The sequence below is a fragment of the Lactuca serriola genome, chromosome 1 (assembly GCF_051521515.1).
Source record: "Lactuca serriola cultivar US96UC23 chromosome 1, Lser_US96UC23_V15, whole genome shotgun sequence".
Classification (NCBI taxonomy): domain Eukaryota; kingdom Viridiplantae; phylum Streptophyta; class Magnoliopsida; order Asterales; family Asteraceae; genus Lactuca; species Lactuca serriola.
In genome coordinates, this window is record NC_136408.1 from 207,341,572 (window position 1) to 207,357,992 (window position 16,421).

General features: G+C 50.7%; 49 non-coding genes across 49 annotated transcripts; all 49 read left to right on the forward strand.

The window, feature by feature from the left end:
- Positions 1-42: 42 nt before the first annotated feature.
- On the forward strand, positions 43-161 carry LOC145081557 (5S ribosomal RNA). Its single transcript, XR_013696110.1, has one exon. It is a non-coding gene; the product is annotated as a 5S ribosomal RNA (ribosomal RNA).
- A 218-nt stretch (positions 162-379) lies between these two features.
- LOC145083544 (5S ribosomal RNA) lies at positions 380-498 on the forward strand. The gene has a single exon (XR_013698014.1). It is a non-coding gene; the product is annotated as a 5S ribosomal RNA (ribosomal RNA).
- A 218-nt stretch (positions 499-716) lies between these two features.
- Positions 717-835, forward strand: LOC145081558 (5S ribosomal RNA). The gene has a single exon (XR_013696111.1). It is a non-coding gene; the product is annotated as a 5S ribosomal RNA (ribosomal RNA).
- Positions 836-1,053: 218 nt separating this feature from the next.
- LOC145083545 (5S ribosomal RNA) lies at positions 1,054-1,172 on the forward strand. Its single transcript, XR_013698015.1, has one exon. It is a non-coding gene; the product is annotated as a 5S ribosomal RNA (ribosomal RNA).
- A 218-nt stretch (positions 1,173-1,390) lies between these two features.
- LOC145081559 (5S ribosomal RNA) lies at positions 1,391-1,509 on the forward strand. Its single transcript, XR_013696112.1, has one exon. It is a non-coding gene; the product is annotated as a 5S ribosomal RNA (ribosomal RNA).
- Positions 1,510-1,727: 218 nt separating this feature from the next.
- On the forward strand, positions 1,728-1,846 carry LOC145081562 (5S ribosomal RNA). The gene has a single exon (XR_013696114.1). It is a non-coding gene; the product is annotated as a 5S ribosomal RNA (ribosomal RNA).
- Positions 1,847-2,064: 218 nt separating this feature from the next.
- On the forward strand, positions 2,065-2,183 carry LOC145083547 (5S ribosomal RNA). Its single transcript, XR_013698017.1, has one exon. It is a non-coding gene; the product is annotated as a 5S ribosomal RNA (ribosomal RNA).
- A 218-nt stretch (positions 2,184-2,401) lies between these two features.
- LOC145081563 (5S ribosomal RNA) lies at positions 2,402-2,520 on the forward strand. Its single transcript, XR_013696115.1, has one exon. It is a non-coding gene; the product is annotated as a 5S ribosomal RNA (ribosomal RNA).
- A 218-nt stretch (positions 2,521-2,738) lies between these two features.
- LOC145083548 (5S ribosomal RNA) lies at positions 2,739-2,857 on the forward strand. The gene has a single exon (XR_013698018.1). It is a non-coding gene; the product is annotated as a 5S ribosomal RNA (ribosomal RNA).
- Positions 2,858-3,075: 218 nt separating this feature from the next.
- LOC145085283 (5S ribosomal RNA) lies at positions 3,076-3,194 on the forward strand. The gene has a single exon (XR_013699689.1). It is a non-coding gene; the product is annotated as a 5S ribosomal RNA (ribosomal RNA).
- Positions 3,195-3,412: 218 nt separating this feature from the next.
- On the forward strand, positions 3,413-3,531 carry LOC145085189 (5S ribosomal RNA). The gene has a single exon (XR_013699598.1). It is a non-coding gene; the product is annotated as a 5S ribosomal RNA (ribosomal RNA).
- Positions 3,532-3,748: 217 nt separating this feature from the next.
- LOC145083549 (5S ribosomal RNA) lies at positions 3,749-3,867 on the forward strand. Its single transcript, XR_013698019.1, has one exon. It is a non-coding gene; the product is annotated as a 5S ribosomal RNA (ribosomal RNA).
- A 219-nt stretch (positions 3,868-4,086) lies between these two features.
- LOC145085153 (5S ribosomal RNA) lies at positions 4,087-4,205 on the forward strand. The gene has a single exon (XR_013699565.1). It is a non-coding gene; the product is annotated as a 5S ribosomal RNA (ribosomal RNA).
- Positions 4,206-4,423: 218 nt separating this feature from the next.
- LOC145081564 (5S ribosomal RNA) lies at positions 4,424-4,542 on the forward strand. The gene has a single exon (XR_013696116.1). It is a non-coding gene; the product is annotated as a 5S ribosomal RNA (ribosomal RNA).
- Positions 4,543-4,760: 218 nt separating this feature from the next.
- Positions 4,761-4,879, forward strand: LOC145085190 (5S ribosomal RNA). The gene has a single exon (XR_013699599.1). It is a non-coding gene; the product is annotated as a 5S ribosomal RNA (ribosomal RNA).
- Positions 4,880-5,097: 218 nt separating this feature from the next.
- On the forward strand, positions 5,098-5,216 carry LOC145081565 (5S ribosomal RNA). Its single transcript, XR_013696117.1, has one exon. It is a non-coding gene; the product is annotated as a 5S ribosomal RNA (ribosomal RNA).
- A 218-nt stretch (positions 5,217-5,434) lies between these two features.
- LOC145085192 (5S ribosomal RNA) lies at positions 5,435-5,553 on the forward strand. The gene has a single exon (XR_013699601.1). It is a non-coding gene; the product is annotated as a 5S ribosomal RNA (ribosomal RNA).
- A 218-nt stretch (positions 5,554-5,771) lies between these two features.
- On the forward strand, positions 5,772-5,890 carry LOC145083550 (5S ribosomal RNA). Its single transcript, XR_013698020.1, has one exon. It is a non-coding gene; the product is annotated as a 5S ribosomal RNA (ribosomal RNA).
- Positions 5,891-6,108: 218 nt separating this feature from the next.
- Positions 6,109-6,227, forward strand: LOC145085193 (5S ribosomal RNA). The gene has a single exon (XR_013699602.1). It is a non-coding gene; the product is annotated as a 5S ribosomal RNA (ribosomal RNA).
- A 218-nt stretch (positions 6,228-6,445) lies between these two features.
- Positions 6,446-6,564, forward strand: LOC145085194 (5S ribosomal RNA). The gene has a single exon (XR_013699603.1). It is a non-coding gene; the product is annotated as a 5S ribosomal RNA (ribosomal RNA).
- Positions 6,565-6,782: 218 nt separating this feature from the next.
- Positions 6,783-6,901, forward strand: LOC145085195 (5S ribosomal RNA). Its single transcript, XR_013699604.1, has one exon. It is a non-coding gene; the product is annotated as a 5S ribosomal RNA (ribosomal RNA).
- A 218-nt stretch (positions 6,902-7,119) lies between these two features.
- LOC145083551 (5S ribosomal RNA) lies at positions 7,120-7,238 on the forward strand. Its single transcript, XR_013698021.1, has one exon. It is a non-coding gene; the product is annotated as a 5S ribosomal RNA (ribosomal RNA).
- A 218-nt stretch (positions 7,239-7,456) lies between these two features.
- LOC145083552 (5S ribosomal RNA) lies at positions 7,457-7,575 on the forward strand. The gene has a single exon (XR_013698022.1). It is a non-coding gene; the product is annotated as a 5S ribosomal RNA (ribosomal RNA).
- Positions 7,576-7,793: 218 nt separating this feature from the next.
- Positions 7,794-7,912, forward strand: LOC145085467 (5S ribosomal RNA). The gene has a single exon (XR_013699865.1). It is a non-coding gene; the product is annotated as a 5S ribosomal RNA (ribosomal RNA).
- A 218-nt stretch (positions 7,913-8,130) lies between these two features.
- LOC145081567 (5S ribosomal RNA) lies at positions 8,131-8,249 on the forward strand. Its single transcript, XR_013696118.1, has one exon. It is a non-coding gene; the product is annotated as a 5S ribosomal RNA (ribosomal RNA).
- Positions 8,250-8,466: 217 nt separating this feature from the next.
- Positions 8,467-8,585, forward strand: LOC145083553 (5S ribosomal RNA). Its single transcript, XR_013698023.1, has one exon. It is a non-coding gene; the product is annotated as a 5S ribosomal RNA (ribosomal RNA).
- Positions 8,586-8,803: 218 nt separating this feature from the next.
- Positions 8,804-8,922, forward strand: LOC145085155 (5S ribosomal RNA). Its single transcript, XR_013699567.1, has one exon. It is a non-coding gene; the product is annotated as a 5S ribosomal RNA (ribosomal RNA).
- Positions 8,923-9,140: 218 nt separating this feature from the next.
- On the forward strand, positions 9,141-9,259 carry LOC145081568 (5S ribosomal RNA). The gene has a single exon (XR_013696119.1). It is a non-coding gene; the product is annotated as a 5S ribosomal RNA (ribosomal RNA).
- A 218-nt stretch (positions 9,260-9,477) lies between these two features.
- On the forward strand, positions 9,478-9,596 carry LOC145085196 (5S ribosomal RNA). Its single transcript, XR_013699605.1, has one exon. It is a non-coding gene; the product is annotated as a 5S ribosomal RNA (ribosomal RNA).
- A 218-nt stretch (positions 9,597-9,814) lies between these two features.
- Positions 9,815-9,933, forward strand: LOC145081569 (5S ribosomal RNA). Its single transcript, XR_013696120.1, has one exon. It is a non-coding gene; the product is annotated as a 5S ribosomal RNA (ribosomal RNA).
- Positions 9,934-10,151: 218 nt separating this feature from the next.
- LOC145085197 (5S ribosomal RNA) lies at positions 10,152-10,270 on the forward strand. Its single transcript, XR_013699606.1, has one exon. It is a non-coding gene; the product is annotated as a 5S ribosomal RNA (ribosomal RNA).
- Positions 10,271-10,488: 218 nt separating this feature from the next.
- LOC145083554 (5S ribosomal RNA) lies at positions 10,489-10,607 on the forward strand. Its single transcript, XR_013698024.1, has one exon. It is a non-coding gene; the product is annotated as a 5S ribosomal RNA (ribosomal RNA).
- A 218-nt stretch (positions 10,608-10,825) lies between these two features.
- Positions 10,826-10,944, forward strand: LOC145081570 (5S ribosomal RNA). The gene has a single exon (XR_013696121.1). It is a non-coding gene; the product is annotated as a 5S ribosomal RNA (ribosomal RNA).
- Positions 10,945-11,162: 218 nt separating this feature from the next.
- On the forward strand, positions 11,163-11,281 carry LOC145085198 (5S ribosomal RNA). Its single transcript, XR_013699607.1, has one exon. It is a non-coding gene; the product is annotated as a 5S ribosomal RNA (ribosomal RNA).
- A 218-nt stretch (positions 11,282-11,499) lies between these two features.
- On the forward strand, positions 11,500-11,618 carry LOC145085489 (5S ribosomal RNA). Its single transcript, XR_013699887.1, has one exon. It is a non-coding gene; the product is annotated as a 5S ribosomal RNA (ribosomal RNA).
- Positions 11,619-11,836: 218 nt separating this feature from the next.
- On the forward strand, positions 11,837-11,955 carry LOC145083555 (5S ribosomal RNA). The gene has a single exon (XR_013698025.1). It is a non-coding gene; the product is annotated as a 5S ribosomal RNA (ribosomal RNA).
- A 218-nt stretch (positions 11,956-12,173) lies between these two features.
- Positions 12,174-12,292, forward strand: LOC145085199 (5S ribosomal RNA). Its single transcript, XR_013699608.1, has one exon. It is a non-coding gene; the product is annotated as a 5S ribosomal RNA (ribosomal RNA).
- Positions 12,293-12,510: 218 nt separating this feature from the next.
- On the forward strand, positions 12,511-12,629 carry LOC145081571 (5S ribosomal RNA). Its single transcript, XR_013696122.1, has one exon. It is a non-coding gene; the product is annotated as a 5S ribosomal RNA (ribosomal RNA).
- Positions 12,630-12,847: 218 nt separating this feature from the next.
- LOC145085200 (5S ribosomal RNA) lies at positions 12,848-12,966 on the forward strand. The gene has a single exon (XR_013699609.1). It is a non-coding gene; the product is annotated as a 5S ribosomal RNA (ribosomal RNA).
- Positions 12,967-13,184: 218 nt separating this feature from the next.
- On the forward strand, positions 13,185-13,303 carry LOC145083951 (5S ribosomal RNA). Its single transcript, XR_013698411.1, has one exon. It is a non-coding gene; the product is annotated as a 5S ribosomal RNA (ribosomal RNA).
- A 218-nt stretch (positions 13,304-13,521) lies between these two features.
- On the forward strand, positions 13,522-13,640 carry LOC145083556 (5S ribosomal RNA). The gene has a single exon (XR_013698026.1). It is a non-coding gene; the product is annotated as a 5S ribosomal RNA (ribosomal RNA).
- A 217-nt stretch (positions 13,641-13,857) lies between these two features.
- LOC145083558 (5S ribosomal RNA) lies at positions 13,858-13,976 on the forward strand. Its single transcript, XR_013698028.1, has one exon. It is a non-coding gene; the product is annotated as a 5S ribosomal RNA (ribosomal RNA).
- Positions 13,977-14,193: 217 nt separating this feature from the next.
- LOC145081572 (5S ribosomal RNA) lies at positions 14,194-14,312 on the forward strand. The gene has a single exon (XR_013696123.1). It is a non-coding gene; the product is annotated as a 5S ribosomal RNA (ribosomal RNA).
- A 218-nt stretch (positions 14,313-14,530) lies between these two features.
- Positions 14,531-14,649, forward strand: LOC145083952 (5S ribosomal RNA). Its single transcript, XR_013698412.1, has one exon. It is a non-coding gene; the product is annotated as a 5S ribosomal RNA (ribosomal RNA).
- A 218-nt stretch (positions 14,650-14,867) lies between these two features.
- On the forward strand, positions 14,868-14,986 carry LOC145085490 (5S ribosomal RNA). Its single transcript, XR_013699888.1, has one exon. It is a non-coding gene; the product is annotated as a 5S ribosomal RNA (ribosomal RNA).
- A 218-nt stretch (positions 14,987-15,204) lies between these two features.
- LOC145083559 (5S ribosomal RNA) lies at positions 15,205-15,323 on the forward strand. The gene has a single exon (XR_013698029.1). It is a non-coding gene; the product is annotated as a 5S ribosomal RNA (ribosomal RNA).
- Positions 15,324-15,541: 218 nt separating this feature from the next.
- Positions 15,542-15,660, forward strand: LOC145085201 (5S ribosomal RNA). Its single transcript, XR_013699610.1, has one exon. It is a non-coding gene; the product is annotated as a 5S ribosomal RNA (ribosomal RNA).
- Positions 15,661-15,878: 218 nt separating this feature from the next.
- On the forward strand, positions 15,879-15,997 carry LOC145083953 (5S ribosomal RNA). The gene has a single exon (XR_013698413.1). It is a non-coding gene; the product is annotated as a 5S ribosomal RNA (ribosomal RNA).
- Positions 15,998-16,216: 219 nt separating this feature from the next.
- LOC145085491 (5S ribosomal RNA) lies at positions 16,217-16,335 on the forward strand. The gene has a single exon (XR_013699889.1). It is a non-coding gene; the product is annotated as a 5S ribosomal RNA (ribosomal RNA).
- The last annotated feature ends 86 nt before the right edge of the window (positions 16,336-16,421 follow it).

Below are 16,421 nucleotides of genomic sequence, written 5' to 3' on the forward strand. Positions count from 1 at the left end.
CGTCTTGTAAGACATAAAAACAATAAGCATGGATAGTATTTCGGGTGCGATCATACCAGCACTAATGCACCGGATCCCATCAGAACTCCGCAGTTAAGCGTGCTTGGGCGAGAGTAGTACTAGGATGGGTGACCCCCTGGGAAGTCCTCGTGTTGCACCCCCTTTTTCGTTGCCCGTTTGCGTTTTTTTAGGTTTTAGGTGCGTTTTTTTTTTCTTTCTTGCTATGTCGATGCTCGGGCGGCATCCGGTTCATCGTTGATTGTTTCCGCGTTTCCCGAACGGTGCCGATCCCTCACGTGGGTCCCACGCCTCGCGTTCGAAAGCAAACGACGTTCTGCGTCTTGTAAGACATAAAAACAATAAGCATGGATAGTATTTCGGGTGCGATCATACCAGCACTAATGCACCGGATCCCATCAGAACTCTGCAGTTAAGCGTGCTTGGGCGAGAGTAGTACTAGGATGGGTGACCCCCTGGGAAGTCCTCGTGTTGCACCCCCTTTTTCGTTGCCCGTTTGCGTTTTTTTAGGTTTTAGGTGCGTTTTTTTTTTCTTTCTTGCTATGTCTATGCTCGGGCGGCATCCGGTTCATCGTTGATTGTTTCCGCGTTTCCCGAACGGAGCCGATCCCTCACGTGGGTCCCACGCCTCGCGTACGAAAGCAAACGACGTTCTGCGTCTTGTAAGACATAAAAACAATAAGCATGGATAGTATTTCGGGTGCGATCATACCAGCACTAATGCACCGGATCCCATCAGAACTCCGCAGTTAAGCGTGCTTGGGCGAGAGTAGTACTAGGATGGGTGACCCCCTGGGAAGTCCTCGTGTTGCACCCCCTTTTTCGTTGCCCGTTTGCGTTTTTTTAGGTTTTAGGTGCGTTTTTTTTTTCTTTCTTGCTATGTCGATGCTCGGGCGGCATCCGGTTCATCGTTGATTGTTTCCGCGTTTCCCGAACGGAGCCGATCCCTCACGTGGGTCCCACGCCTCGCGTTCGAAAGCAAACGACGTTCTGCGTCTTGTAAGACATAAAAACAATAAGCATGGATAGTATTTCGGGTGCGATCATACCAGCACTAATGCACCGGATCCCATCAGAACTCTGCAGTTAAGCGTGCTTGGGCGAGAGTAGTACTAGGATGGGTGACCCCCTGGGAAGTCCTCGTGTTGCACCCCCTTTTTCGTTGCCCGTTTGCGTTTTTTTAGGTTTTAGGTGCGTTTTTTTTTTCTTTCTTGCTATGTCTATGCTCGGGCGGCATCCGGTTCATCGTTGATTGTTTCCGCGTTTCCCGAACGGAGCCGATCCCTCACGTGGGTCCCACGCCTCGCGTTCGAAAGCAAACGACGTTCTGCGTCTTGTAAGACATAAAAACAATAAGCATGGATAGTATTTCGGGTGCGATCATACCAGCACTAATGCACCGGATCCCATCAGAACTCCGCAGTTAAGCGTGCTTGGGCGAGAGTAGTACTAGGATGGGTGACCCCCTGGGAAGTCCTCGTGTTGCACCCCCTTTTTCGTTGCCCGTTTGCGTTTTTTTAGGTTTTAGGTGCGTTTTTTTTTTCTTTCTTGCTATGTCTATGCTCGGGCGGCATCCGGTTCATCGTTGATTGTTTCCGCGTTTCCCGAACGGAGCCGATCCCTCACGTGGGTCCCACGCCTCGCGTACGAAAGCAAACGACGTTCTGCGTCTTGTAAGACATAAAAACAATAAGCATGGATAGTATTTCGGGTGCGATCATACCAGCACTAATGCACCGGATCCCATCAGAACTCCGCAGTTAAGCGTGCTTGGGCGAGAGTAGTACTAGGATGGGTGACCCCCTGGGAAGTCCTCGTGTTGCACCCCCTTTTTCGTTGCCCGTTTGCGTTTTTTTAGGTTTTAGGTGCGTTTTTTTTTTCTTTCTTGCTATGTCGATGCTCGGGCGGCATCCGGTTCATCGTTGATTGTTTCCGCGTTTCCTGAACGGAGCCGATCCCTCACGTGGGTCCCACGCCTCGCGTTCGAAAGCAAACGACGTTCTGCGTCTTGTAAGACATAAAAACAATAAGCATGGATAGTATTTCGGGTGCGATCATACCAGCACTAATGCACCGGATCCCATCAGAACTCTGCAGTTAAGCGTGCTTGGGCGAGAGTAGTACTAGGATGGGTGACCCCCTGGGAAGTCCTCGTGTTGCACCCCCTTTTTCGTTGCCCGTTTGCGTTTTTTTAGGTTTTAGGTGCGTTTTTTTTTTCTTTCTTGCTATGTCTATGCTCGGGCGGCATCCGGTTCATCGTTGATTGTTTCCGCGTTTCCCGAACGGAGCCGATCCCTCACGTGGGTCCCACGCCTCGCGTTCGAAAGCAAACGACGTTCTGCGTCTTGTAAGACATAAAAACAATAAGCATGGATAGTATTTCGGGTGCGATCATACCAGCACTAATGCACCGGATCCCATCAGAACTCCGCAGTTAAGCGTGCTTGGGCGAGAGTAGTACTAGGATGGGTGACCCCCTGGGAAGTCCTCGTGTTGCACCCCCTTTTTCGTTGCCCGTTTGCGTTTTTTTAGGTTTTAGGTGCGTTTTTTTTTTCTTTCTTGCTATGTCTATGCTCGGGCGGCATCCGGTTCATCGTTGATTGTTTCCGCGTTTCCCGAACGGAGCCGATCCCTCACGTGGGTCCCACGCCTCGCGTTCGAAAGCAAACGACGTTCTGCGTCTTGTAAGACATAAAAACAATAAGCATGGATAGTATTTCGGGTGCGATCATACCAGCACTAATGCACCGGATCCCATCAGAACTCTGCAGTTAAGCGTGCTTGGGCGAGAGTAGTACTAGGATGGGTGACCCCCTGGGAAGTCCTCGTGTTGCACCCCCTTTTTCGTTGCCCGTTTGCGTTTTTTTAGGTTTTAGGTGCGTTTTTTTTTTCTTTCTTGCTATGTCGATGCTCGGGCGGCATCCGGTTCATCGTTGATTGTTTCCGCGTTTCCCGAACGGAGCCGATCCCTCACGTGGGTCCCACGCCTCGCGTACGAAAGCAAACGACGTTCTGCGTCTTGTAAGACATAAAAACAATAAGCATGGATAGTATTTCGGGTGCGATCATACCAGCACTAATGCACCGGATCCCATCACAACTCCGCAGTTAAGCGTGCTTGGGCGAGAGTAGTACTAGGATGGGTGACCCCCTGGGAAGTCCTCGTGTTGCACCCTCTTTTTCGTTGCCCGTTTGCGTTTTTTTAGGTTTTAGGTGCGTTTTTTTTTTCTTTCTTGCTATGTCGATGCTCGGGCGGCATCCGGTTCATCGTTGATTGTTTCCGCGTTTCCCGAACGGAGCCGATCCCTCACGTGGGTCCCACGCCTCGCGTTCGAAAGCAAACGACGTTCTGCGTCTTGTAAGACATAAAAACAATAAGCATGGATAGTATTTCGGGTGCGATCATACCAGCACTAATGCACCGGATCCCATCACAACTCCGCAGTTAAGCGTGCTTGGGCGAGAGTAGTACTAGGATGGGTGACCCCCTGGGAAGTCCTCGTGTTGCACCCCCTTTTTCGTTGCCCGTTTGCGTTTTTTTAGGTTTTAGGTGCGTTTTTTTTTCTTTCTTGCTATGTCGATGCTCGGGCGGCATCCGGTTCATCGTTGATTGTTTCCGCGTTTCCCGAACGGAGCCGATCCCTCACGTGGGTCCCACGCCTCGCGTTCGAAAGCAAACGACGTTCTGCGTCTTGTAAGACATAAAAACAATAAGCATGGATAGTATTTCGGGTGCGATCATACCAGCACTAATGCACCGGATCCCATCAGAACTCTGCAGTTAAGCGTGCTTGGGCGAGAGTAGTACTAGGATGGGTGACCCCCTGGGAAGTCCTCGTGTTGCACCCCCTTTTTCGTTGCCCGTTTGCGTTTTTTTAGGTTTTAGGTGCGTTTTTTTTTTTCTTTCTTGCTATGTCGATGCTCGGGCGGCATCCGGTTCATCGTTGATTGTTTCCGCGTTTCCCGAACGGAGCCGATCCCTCACGTGGGTCCCACGCCTCGCGTTCGAAAGCAAACGACGTTCTGCGTCTTGTAAGACATAAAAACAATAAGCATGGATAGTATTTCGTGTGCGATCATACCAGCACTAATGCACCGGATCCCATCAGAACTCTGCAGTTAAGCGTGCTTGGGCGAGAGTAGTAGTAGGATGGGTGACCCCCTGGGAAGTCCTCGTGTTGCACCCCCTTTTTCGTTGCCCGTTTGCGTTTTTTTAGGTTTTAGGTGCGTTTTTTTTTTCTTTCTTGCTATGTCGATGCTCGGGCGGCATCCGGTTCATCGTTGATTGTTTCCGCGTTTCCCGAACGGAGCCGATCCCTCACGTGGGTCCCACGCCTCGCGTACGAAAGCGAACGACGTTCTGCGTCTTGTAAGACATAAAAACAATAAGCATGGATAGTATTTCGGGTGCGATCATACCAGCACTAATGCACCGGATCCCATCAGAACTCCGCAGTTAAGCGTGCTTGGGCGAGAGTAGTACTAGGATGGGTGACCCCCTGGGAAGTCCTCGTGTTGCACCCCCTTTTTCGTTGCCCGTTTGCGTTTTTTTAGGTTTTAGGTGCGTTTTTTTTTTCTTTCTTGCTATGTCGATGCTCGGGCGGCATCCGGTTCATCGTTGATTGTTTCCGCGTTTCCCGAACGGAGCCGATCCCTCACGTGGGTCCCACGCCTCGCGTTCGAAAGCAAACGACGTTCTGCGTCTTGTAAGACATAAAAACAATAAGCATGGATAGTATTTCGGGTGCGATCATACCAGCACTAATGCACCGGATCCCATCACAACTCCGCAGTTAAGCGTGCTTGGGCGAGAGTAGTACTAGGATGGGTGACCCCCTGGGAAGTCCTCGTGTTGCACCCCCTTTTTCGTTGCCCGTTTGCGTTTTTTTAGGTTTTAGGTGCGTTTTTTTTTTCTTTCTTGCTATGTCGATGCTCGGGCGGCATCCGGTTCATCGTTGATTGTTTCCGCGTTTCCCGAACGGAGCCGATCCCTCACGTGGGTCCCACGCCTCGCGTACGAAAGCAAACGACGTTCTGCGTCTTGTAAGACATAAAAACAATAAGCATGGATAGTATTTCGGGTGCGATCATACCAGCACTAATGCACCGGATCCCATCAGAACTCCGCAGTTAAGCGTGCTTGGGCGAGAGTAGTACTAGGATGGGTGACCCCCTGGGAAGTCCTCGTGTTGCACCCCCTTTTTCGTTGCCCGTTTGCGTTTTTTTAGGTTTTAGGTGCGTTTTTTTTTTCTTTCTTGCTATGTCGATGCTCGGGCGGCATCCGGTTCATCGTTGATTGTTTCCGCGTTTCCCGAACGGAGCCGATCCCTCACGTGGGTCCCACGCCTCGCGTTCGAAAGCAAACGACGTTCTGCGTCTTGTAAGACATAAAAACAATAAGCATGGATAGTATTTCGGGTGCGATCATACCAGCACTAATGCACCGGATCCCATCACAACTCCGCAGTTAAGCGTGCTTGGGCGAGAGTAGTACTAGGATGGGTGACCCCCTGGGAAGTCCTCGTGTTGCACCCCCTTTTTCGTTGCCCGTTTGCGTTTTTTTAGGTTTTAGGTGCGTTTTTTTTTTCTTTCTTGCTATGTCTATGCTCGGGCGGCATCCGGTTCATCGTTGATTGTTTCCGCGTTTCCCGAACGGAGCCGATCCCTCACGTGGGTCCCACGCCTCGCGTTCGAAAGCAAACGACGTTCTGCGTCTTGTAAGACATAAAAACAATAAGCATGGATAGTATTTCGGGTGCGATCATACCAGCACTAATGCACCGGATCCCATCAGAACTCTGCAGTTAAGCGTGCTTGGGCGAGAGTAGTACTAGGATGGGTGACCCCCTGGGAAGTCCTCGTGTTGCACCCCCTTTTTCGTTGCCCGTTTGCGTTTTTTTAGGTTTTAGGTGCGTTTTTTTTTTCTTTCTTGCTATGTCTATGCTCGGGCGGCATCCGGTTCATCGTTGATTGTTTCCGCGTTTCCCGAACGGAGCCGATCCCTCACGTGGGTCCCACGCCTCGCGTTCGAAAGCAAACGACGTTCTGCGTCTTGTAAGACATAAAAACAATAAGCATGGATAGTATTTCGGGTGCGATCATACCAGCACTAATGCACCGGATCCCATCACAACTCCGCAGTTAAGCGTGCTTGGGCGAGAGTAGTACTAGGATGGGTGACCCCCTGGGAAGTCCTCGTGTTGCACCCCCTTTTTCGTTGCCCGTTTGCGTTTTTTTAGGTTTTAGGTGCGTTTTTTTTTTCTTTCTTGCTATGTCGATGCTCGGGCGGCATCCGGTTCATCGTTGATTGTTTCCGCGTTTCCCGAACGGAGCCGATCCCTCACGTGGGTCCCACGCCTCGCGTACGAAAGCAAACGACGTTCTGCGTCTTGTAAGACATAAAAACAATAAGCATGGATAGTATTTCGGGTGCGATCATACCAGCACTAATGCACCGGATCCCATCACAACTCCGCAGTTAAGCGTGCTTGGGCGAGAGTAGTACTAGGATGGGTGACCCCCTGGGAAGTCCTCGTGTTGCACCCCCTTTTTCGTTGCCCGTTTGCGTTTTTTTAGGTTTTAGGTGCGTTTTTTTTTTCTTTCTTGCTATGTCGATGCTCGGGCGGCATCCGGTTCATCGTTGATTGTTTCCGCGTTTCCCGAACGGAGCCGATCCCTCACGTGGGTCCCACGCCTCGCGTTCGAAAGCAAACGACGTTCTGCGTCTTGTAAGACATAAAAACAATAAGCATGGATAGTATTTCGGGTGCGATCATACCAGCACTAATGCACCGGATCCCATCACAACTCCGCAGTTAAGCGTGCTTGGGCGAGAGTAGTACTAGGATGGGTGACCCCCTGGGAAGTCCTCGTGTTGCACCCCCTTTTTCGTTGCCCGTTTGCGTTTTTTTAGGTTTTAGGTGCGTTTTTTTTTTCTTTCTTGCTATGTCTATGCTCGGGCGGCATCCGGTTCATCGTTGATTGTTTCCGCGTTTCCCGAACGGAGCCGATCCCTCACGTGGGTCCCACGCCTCGCGTTCGAAAGCAAACGACGTTCTGCGTCTTGTAAGACATAAAAACAATAAGCATGGATAGTATTTCGGGTGCGATCATACCAGCACTAATGCACCGGATCCCATCAGAACTCTGCAGTTAAGCGTGCTTGGGCGAGAGTAGTACTAGGATGGGTGACCCCCTGGGAAGTCCTCGTGTTGCACCCCCTTTTTCGTTGCCCGTTTGCGTTTTTTTAGGTTTTAGGTGCGTTTTTTTTTTCTTTCTTGCTATGTCTATGCTCGGGCGGCATCCGGTTCATCGTTGATTGTTTCCGCGTTTCCCGAACGGAGCCGATCCCTCACGTGGGTCCCACGCCTCGCGTTCGAAAGCAAACGACGTTCTGCGTCTTGTAAGACATAAAAACAATAAGCATGGATAGTATTTCGGGTGCGATCATACCAGCACTAATGCACCGGATCCCATCAGAACTCTGCAGTTAAGCGTGCTTGGGCGAGAGTAGTACTAGGATGGGTGACCCCCTGGGAAGTCCTCGTGTTGCACCCCCTTTTTCGTTGCCCGTTTGCGTTTTTTTAGGTTTTAGGTGCGTTTTTTTTTTCTTTCTTGCTATGTCGATGCTCGGGCGGCATCCGGTTCATCGTTGATTGTTTCCGCGTTTCCCGAACGGAGCCGATCCCTCACGTGGGTCCCACGCCTCGCGTACGAAAGCAAACGACGTTCTGCGTCTTGTAAGACATAAAAACAATAAGCATGGATAGTATTTCGGGTGCGATCATACCAGCACTAATGCACCGGATCCCATCACAACTCCGCAGTTAAGCGTGCTTGGGCGAGAGTAGTACTAGGATGGGTGACCCCCTGGGAAGTCCTCGTGTTGCACCTTCTTTTTCGTTGCCCGTTTGCGTTTTTTTAGGTTTTAGGTGCGTTTTTTTTTTCTTTCTTGCTATGTCGATGCTCGGGCGGCATCCGGTTCATCGTTGATTGTTTCCGCGTTTCCCGAACGGAGCCGATCCCTCACGTGGGTCCCACGCCTCGCGTTCGAAAGCAAACGACGTTCTGCGTCTTGTAAGACATAAAAACAATAAGCATGGATAGTATTTCGGGTGCGATCATACCAGCACTAATGCACCGGATCCCATCAGAACTCCGCAGTTAAGCGTGCTTGGGCGAGAGTAGTACTAGGATGGGTGACCCCCTGGGAAGTCCTCGTGTTGCACCCCCTTTTTCGTTGCCCGTTTGCGTTTTTTTAGGTTTTAGGTGCGTTTTTTTTTCTTTCTTGCTATGTCGATGCTCGGGCGGCATCCGGTTCATCGTTGATTGTTTCCGCGTTTCCCGAACGGAGCCGATCCCTCACGTGGGTCCCACGCCTCGCGTTCGAAAGCAAACGACGTTCTGCGTCTTGTAAGACATAAAAACAATAAGCATGGATAGTATTTCGGGTGCGATCATACCAGCACTAATGCACCGGATCCCATCAGAACTCTGCAGTTAAGCGTGCTTGGGCGAGAGTAGTACTAGGATGGGTGACCCCCTGGGAAGTCCTCGTGTTGCACCCCCTTTTTCGTTGCCCGTTTGCGTTTTTTTAGGTTTTAGGTGCGTTTTTTTTTTCTTTCTTGCTATGTCGATGCTCGGGCGGCATCCGGTTCATCGTTGATTGTTTCCGCGTTTCCCGAACGGAGCCGATCCCTCACGTGGGTCCCACGCCTCGCGTTCGAAAGCAAACGACGTTCTGCGTCTTGTAAGACATAAAAACAATAAGCATGGATAGTATTTCGTGTGCGATCATACCAGCACTAATGCACCGGATCCCATCAGAACTCTGCAGTTAAGCGTGCTTGGGCGAGAGTAGTAGTAGGATGGGTGACCCCCTGGGAAGTCCTCGTGTTGCACCCCCTTTTTCGTTGCCCGTTTGCGTTTTTTTAGGTTTTAGGTGCGTTTTTTTTTTCTTTCTTGCTATGTCGATGCTCGGGCGGCATCCGGTTCATCGTTGATTGTTTCCGCGTTTCCCGAACGGAGCCGATCCCTCACGTGGGTCCCACGCCTCGCGTACGAAAGCGAACGACGTTCTGCGTCTTGTAAGACATAAAAACAATAAGCATGGATAGTATTTCGGGTGCGATCATACCAGCACTAATGCACCGGATCCCATCAGAACTCCGCAGTTAAGCGTGCTTGGGCGAGAGTAGTACTAGGATGGGTGACCCCCTGGGAAGTCCTCGTGTTGCACCCCCTTTTTCGTTGCCCGTTTGCGTTTTTTTAGGTTTTAGGTGCGTTTTTTTTTTCTTTCTTGCTATGTCGATGCTCGGGCGGCATCCGGTTCATCGTTGATTGTTTCCGCGTTTCCCGAACGGAGCCGATCCCTCACGTGGGTCCCACGCCTCGCGTTCGAAAGCAAACGACGTTCTGCGTCTTGTAAGACATAAAAACAATAAGCATGGATAGTATTTCGGGTGCGATCATACCAGCACTAATGCACCGGATCCCATCACAACTCCGCAGTTAAGCGTGCTTGGGCGAGAGTAGTACTAGGATGGGTGACCCCCTGGGAAGTCCTCGTGTTGCACCCCCTTTTTCGTTGCCCGTTTGCGTTTTTTTAGGTTTTAGGTGCGTTTTTTTTTTCTTTCTTGCTATGTCGATGCTCGGGCGGCATCCGGTTCATCGTTGATTGTTTCCGCGTTTCCCGAACGGAGCCGATCCCTCACGTGGGTCCCACGCCTCGCGTACGAAAGCAAACGACGTTCTGCGTCTTGTAAGACATAAAAACAATAAGCATGGATAGTATTTCGGGTGCGATCATACCAGCACTAATGCACCGGATCCCATCAGAACTCCGCAGTTAAGCGTGCTTGGGCGAGAGTAGTACTAGGATGGGTGACCCCCTGGGAAGTCCTCGTGTTGCACCCCCTTTTTCGTTGCCCGTTTGCGTTTTTTTAGGTTTTAGGTGCGTTTTTTTTTTCTTTCTTGCTATGTCGATGCTCGGGCGGCATCCGGTTCATCGTTGATTGTTTCCGCGTTTCCCGAACGGAGCCGATCCCTCACGTGGGTCCCACGCCTCGCGTTCGAAAGCAAACGACGTTCTGCGTCTTGTAAGACATAAAAACAATAAGCATGGATAGTATTTCGGGTGCGATCATACCAGCACTAATGCACCGGATCCCATCACAACTCCGCAGTTAAGCGTGCTTGGGCGAGAGTAGTACTAGGATGGGTGACCCCCTGGGAAGTCCTCGTGTTGCACCCCCTTTTTCGTTGCCCGTTTGCGTTTTTTTAGGTTTTAGGTGCGTTTTTTTTTTCTTTCTTGCTATGTCTATGCTCGGGCGGCATCCGGTTCATCGTTGATTGTTTCCGCGTTTCCCGAACGGAGCCGATCCCTCACGTGGGTCCCACGCCTCGCGTTCGAAAGCAAACGACGTTCTGCGTCTTGTAAGACATAAAAACAATAAGCATGGATAGTATTTCGGGTGCGATCATACCAGCACTAATGCACCGGATCCCATCAGAACTCTGCAGTTAAGCGTGCTTGGGCGAGAGTAGTACTAGGATGGGTGACCCCCTGGGAAGTCCTCGTGTTGCACCCCCTTTTTCGTTGCCCGTTTGCGTTTTTTTAGGTTTTAGGTGCGTTTTTTTTTTCTTTCTTGCTATGTCTATGCTCGGGCGGCATCCGGTTCATCGTTGATTGTTTCCGCGTTTCCCGAACGGAGCCGATCCCTCACGTGGGTCCCACGCCTCGCGTTCGAAAGCAAACGACGTTCTGCGTCTTGTAAGACATAAAAACAATAAGCATGGATAGTATTTCGGGTGCGATCATACCAGCACTAATGCACCGGATCCCATCAGAACTCCGCAGTTAAGCGTGCTTGGGCGAGAGTAGTACTAGGATGGGTGACCCCCTGGGAAGTCCTCGTGTTGCACCCCCTTTTTCGTTGCCCGTTTGCGTTTTTTTAGGTTTTAGGTGCGTTTTTTTTTTCTTTCTTGCTATGTCGATGCTCGGGCGGCATCCGGTTCATCGTTGATTGTTTCCGCGTTTCCCGAACGGAGCCGATCCCTCACGTGGGTCCCACGCCTCGCGTACGAAAGCAAACGACGTTCTGCGTCTTGTAAGACATAAAAACAATAAGCATGGATAGTATTTCGGGTGCGATCATACCAGCACTAATGCACCGGATCCCATCACAACTCCGCAGTTAAGCGTGCTTGGGCGAGAGTAGTACTAGGATGGGTGACCCCCTGGGAAGTCCTCGTGTTGCACCCCCTTTTTCGTTGCCCGTTTGCGTTTTTTTAGGTTTTAGGTGCGTTTTTTTTTTCTTTCTTGCTATGTCGATGCTCGGGCGGCATCCGGTTCATCGTTGATTGTTTCCGCGTTTCCCGAACGGAGCCGATCCCTCACGTGGGTCCCACGCCTCGCGTTCGAAAGCAAACGACGTTCTGCGTCTTGTAAGACATAAAAACAATAAGCATGGATAGTATTTCGGGTGCGATCATACCAGCACTAATGCACCGGATCCCATCACAACTCTGCAGTTAAGCGTGCTTGGGCGAGAGTAGTACTAGGATGGGTGACCCCCTGGGAAGTCCTCGTGTTGCACCCCCTTTTTCGTTGCCCGTTTGCGTTTTTTTAGGTTTTAGGTGCGTTTTTTTTTTCTTTCTTGCTATGTCTATGCTCGGGCGGCATCCGGTTCATCGTTGATTGTTTCCGCGTTTCCCGAACGGAGCCGATCCCTCACGTGGGTCCCACGCCTCGCGTTCGAAAGCAAACGACGTTCTGCGTCTTGTAAGACATAAAAACAATAAGCATGGATAGTATTTCGGGTGCGATCATACCAGCACTAATGCACCGGATCCCATCAGAACTCTGCAGTTAAGCGTGCTTGGGCGAGAGTAGTACTAGGATGGGTGACCCCCTGGGAAGTCCTCGTGTTGCACCCCCTTTTTCGTTGCCCGTTTGCGTTTTTTTAGGTTTTAGGTGCGTTTTTTTTTTCTTTCTTGCTATGTCTATGCTCGGGCGGCATCCGGTTCATCGTTGATTGTTTCCGCGTTTCCCGAACGGAGCCGATCCCTCACGTGGGTCCCACGCCTCGCGTTCGAAAGCAAACGACGTTCTGCGTCTTGTAAGACATAAAAACAATAAGCATGGATAGTATTTCGGGTGCGATCATACCAGCACTAATGCACCGGATCCCATCACAACTCCGCAGTTAAGCGTGCTTGGGCGAGAGTAGTACTAGGATGGGTGACCCCCTGGGAAGTCCTCGTGTTGCACCCCCTTTTTCGTTGCCCGTTTGCGTTTTTTTAGGTTTTAGGTGCGTTTTATTTTTCTTTCTTGCTATGTCGATGCTCGGGCGGCATCCGGTTCATCGTTGATTGTTTCCGCGTTTCCCGAACGGAGCCGATCCCTCACGTGGGTCCCACGCCTCGCGTACGAAAGCAAACGACGTTCTGCGTCTTGTAAGACATAAAAACAATAAGCATGGATAGTATTTCGGGTGCGATCATACCAGCACTAATGCACCGGATCCCATCAGAACTCCGCAGTTAAGCGTGCTTGGGCGAGAGTAGTACTAGGATGGGTGACCCCCTGGGAAGTCCTCGTGTTGCACCCCCTTTTTCGTTGCCCGTTTGCGTTTTTTTAGGTTTTAGGTGCGTTTTTTTTTTCTTTCTTGCTATGTCGATGCTCGGGCGGCATCCGGTTCATCGTTGATTGTTTCCGCGTTTCCCGAACGGAGCCGATCCCTCACGTGGGTCCCACGCCTCGCGTTCGAAAGCAAACGACGTTCTGCGTCTTGTAAGACATAAAAACAATAAGCATGGATAGTATTTCGGGTGCGATCATACCAGCACTAATGCACCGGATCCCATCACAACTCCGCAGTTAAGCGTGCTTGGGCGAGAGTAGTACTAGGATGGGTGACCCCCTGGGAAGTCCTCGTGTTGCACCCCCTTTTTCGTTGCCCGTTTGCGTTTTTTTAGGTTTTAGGTGCGTTTTTTTTTTCTTTCTTGCTATGTCTATGCTCGGGCGGCATCCGGTTCATCGTTGATTGTTTCCGCGTTTCCCGAACGGAGCCGATCCCTCACGTGGGTCCCACGCCTCGCGTTCGAAAGCAAACGACGTTCTGCGTCTTGTAAGACATAAAAACAATAAGCATGGATAGTATTTCGGGTGCGATCATACCAGCACTAATGCACCGGATCCCATCAGAACTCTGCAGTTAAGCGTGCTTGGGCGAGAGTAGTACTAGGATGGGTGACCCCTTGGGAAGTCCTCGTGTTGCACCCCCTTTTTCGTTGCCCGTTTGCGTTTTTTTAGGTTTTAGGTGCGTTTTTTTTTTCTTTCTTGCTATGTCTATGCTCGGGCGGCATCCGGTTCATCGTTGATTGTTTCCGCGTTTCCCGAACGGAGCCGATCCCTCACGTGGGTCCCACGCCTCGCGTTCGAAAGCAAACGACGTTCTGCGTCTTGTAAGACATAAAAACAATAAGCATGGATAGTATTTCGGGTGCGATCATACCAGCACTAATGCACCGGATCCCATCAGAACTCTGCAGTTAAGCGTGCTTGGGCGAGAGTAGTACTAGGATGGGTGACCCCCTGGGAAGTCCTCGTGTTGCACCCCCTTTTTCGTTGCCCGTTTGCGTTTTTTTAGGTTTTAGGTGCGTTTTTTTTTCTTTCTTGCTATGTCTATGCTCGGGCGGCATCCGGTTCATCGTTGATTGTTTCCGCGTTTCCCGAACGGAGCCGATCCCTCACGTGGGTCCCACGCCTCGCGTTCGAAAGCAAACGACGTTCTGCGTCTTGTAAGACATAAAAACAATAAGCATGGATAGTATTTCGGGTGCGATCATACCAGCACTAATGCACCGGATCCCATCAGAACTCTGCAGTTAAGCGTGCTTGGGCGAGAGTAGTACTAGGATGGGTGACCCCCTGGGAAGTCCTCGTGTTGCACCCCCTTTTTCGTTGCCCGTTTGCGTTTTTTTAGGTTTTAGGTGCGTTTTTTTTTCTTTCTTGCTATGTCTATGCTCGGGCGGCATCCGGTTCATCGTTGATTGTTTCCGCGTTTCCCGAACGGAGCCGATCCCTCACGTGGGTCCCACGCCTCGCGTTCGAAAGCAAACGACGTTCTGCGTCTTGTAAGACATAAAAACAATAAGCATGGATAGTATTTCGGGTGCGATCATACCAGCACTAATGCACCGGATCCCATCAGAACTCCGCAGTTAAGCGTGCTTGGGCGAGAGTAGTACTAGGATGGGTGACCCCCTGGGAAGTCCTCGTGTTGCACCCCCTTTTTCGTTGCCCGTTTGCGTTTTTTTAGGTTTTAGGTGCGTTTTTTTTTTCTTTCTTGCTATGTCTATGCTCGGGCGGCATCCGGTTCATCGTTGATTGTTTCCGCGTTTCCCGAACGGAGCCGATCCCTCACGTGGGTCCCACGCCTCGCGTTCGAAAGCAAACGACGTTCTGCGTCTTGTAAGACATAAAAACAATAAGCATGGATAGTATTTCGGGTGCGATCATACCAGCACTAATGCACCGGATCCCATCAGAACTCTGCAGTTAAGCGTGCTTGGGCGAGAGTAGTACTAGGATGGGTGACCCCTTGGGAAGTCCTCGTGTTGCACCCCCTTTTTCGTTGCCCGTTTGCGTTTTTTTAGGTTTTAGGTGCGTTTTTTTTTTCTTTCTTGCTATGTCTATGCTCGGGCGGCATCCGGTTCATCGTTGATTGTTTCCGCGTTTCCCGAACGGAGCCGATCCCTCACGTGGGTCCCACGCCTCGCGTTCGAAAGCAAACGACGTTCTGCGTCTTGTAAGACAAAAAAACAATAAGCATGGATAGTATTTCGGGTGCGATCATACCAGCACTAATGCACCGGATCCCATCACAACTCTGCAGTTAAGCGTGCTTGGGCGAGAGTAGTACTAGGATGGGTGACCCCCTGGGAAGTCCTCGTGTTGCACCCCCTTTTTCGTTGCCCGTTTGCGTTTTTTTAGGTTTTAGGTGCGTTTTTTTTTTCTTTCTTGCTATGTCGATGCTCGGGCGGCATCCGGTTCATCGTTGATTGTTTCCGCGTTTCCCGAACGGAGCCGATCCCTCACGTGGGTCCCACGCCTCGCGTACGAAAGCAAACGACGTTCTGCGTCTTGTAAGACATAAAAACAATAAGCATGGATAGTATTTCGGGTGCGATCATACCAGCACTAATGCACCGGATCCCATCAGAACTCTGCAGTTAAGCGTGCTTGGGCGAGAGTAGTACTAGGATGGGTGACCCCCTGGGAAGTCCTCGTGTTGCACCCCCTTTTTCGTTGCCCGTTTGCGTTTTTTTAGGTTTTAGGTGCGTTTTTTTTTTCTTTCTTGCTATGTCTATGCTCGGGCGGCATCCGGTTCATCGTTGATTGTTTCCGCGTTTCCCGAACGGAGCCGATCCCTCACGTGGGTCCCACGCCTCGCGTTCGAAAGCAAACGACGTTCTGCGTCTTGTAAGACATAAAAACAATAAGCATGGATAGTATTTCGGGTGCGATCATACCAGCACTAATGCACCGGATCCCATCACAACTCCGCAGTTAAGCGTGCTTGGGCGAGAGTAGTACTAGGATGGGTGACCCCCTGGGAAGTCCTCGTGTTGCACCCCCTTTTTCGTTGCCCGTTTGCGTTTTTTTAGGTTTTAGGTGCGTTTTTTTTTTCTTTCTTGCTATGTCGATGCTCGGGCGGCATCCGGTTCATCGTTGATTGTTTCTGCGTTTCCCGAACGGAGCCGATCCCTCACGTGGGTCCCACGCCTCGCGTTCGAAAGCAAACGACGTTCTGCGTCTTGTAAGACATAAAAACAATAAGCATGGATAGTATTTCGGGTGCGATCATACCAGCACTAATGCACCGGATCCCATCAGAACTCTGCAGTTAAGCGTGCTTGGGCGAGAGTAGTACTAGGATGGGTGACCCCTTGGGAAGTCCTCGTGTTGCACCCCCTTTTTCGTTGCCCGTTTGCGTTTTTTTAGGTTTTAGGTGCGTTTTTTTTTTTCTTTCTTGCTATGTCGATGCTCGGGCGGCATCCGGTTCATCGTTGATTGTTTCCGCGTTTCCCGAACGGAGCCGATCCCTCACGTGGGTCCCACGCCTCGCGTTCGAAAGCAAACGACGTTCTGCGTCTTGTAAGACAAAAAAACAATAAGCATGGATAGTATTTCGGGTGCGATCATACCAGCACTAATGCACCGGATCCCATCACAACTCTGCAGTTAAGCGTGCTTGGGCGAGAGTAGTACTAGGATGGGTGACCCCCTGGGAAGTCCTCGTGTTGCACCCCCTTTTTCGTTGCCCGTTTGCGTTTTTTTAGGTTTTAGGTGCGTTTTTTTTTCTTTCTTGCTATGTCTATGCTCGGGCGGCATCCGG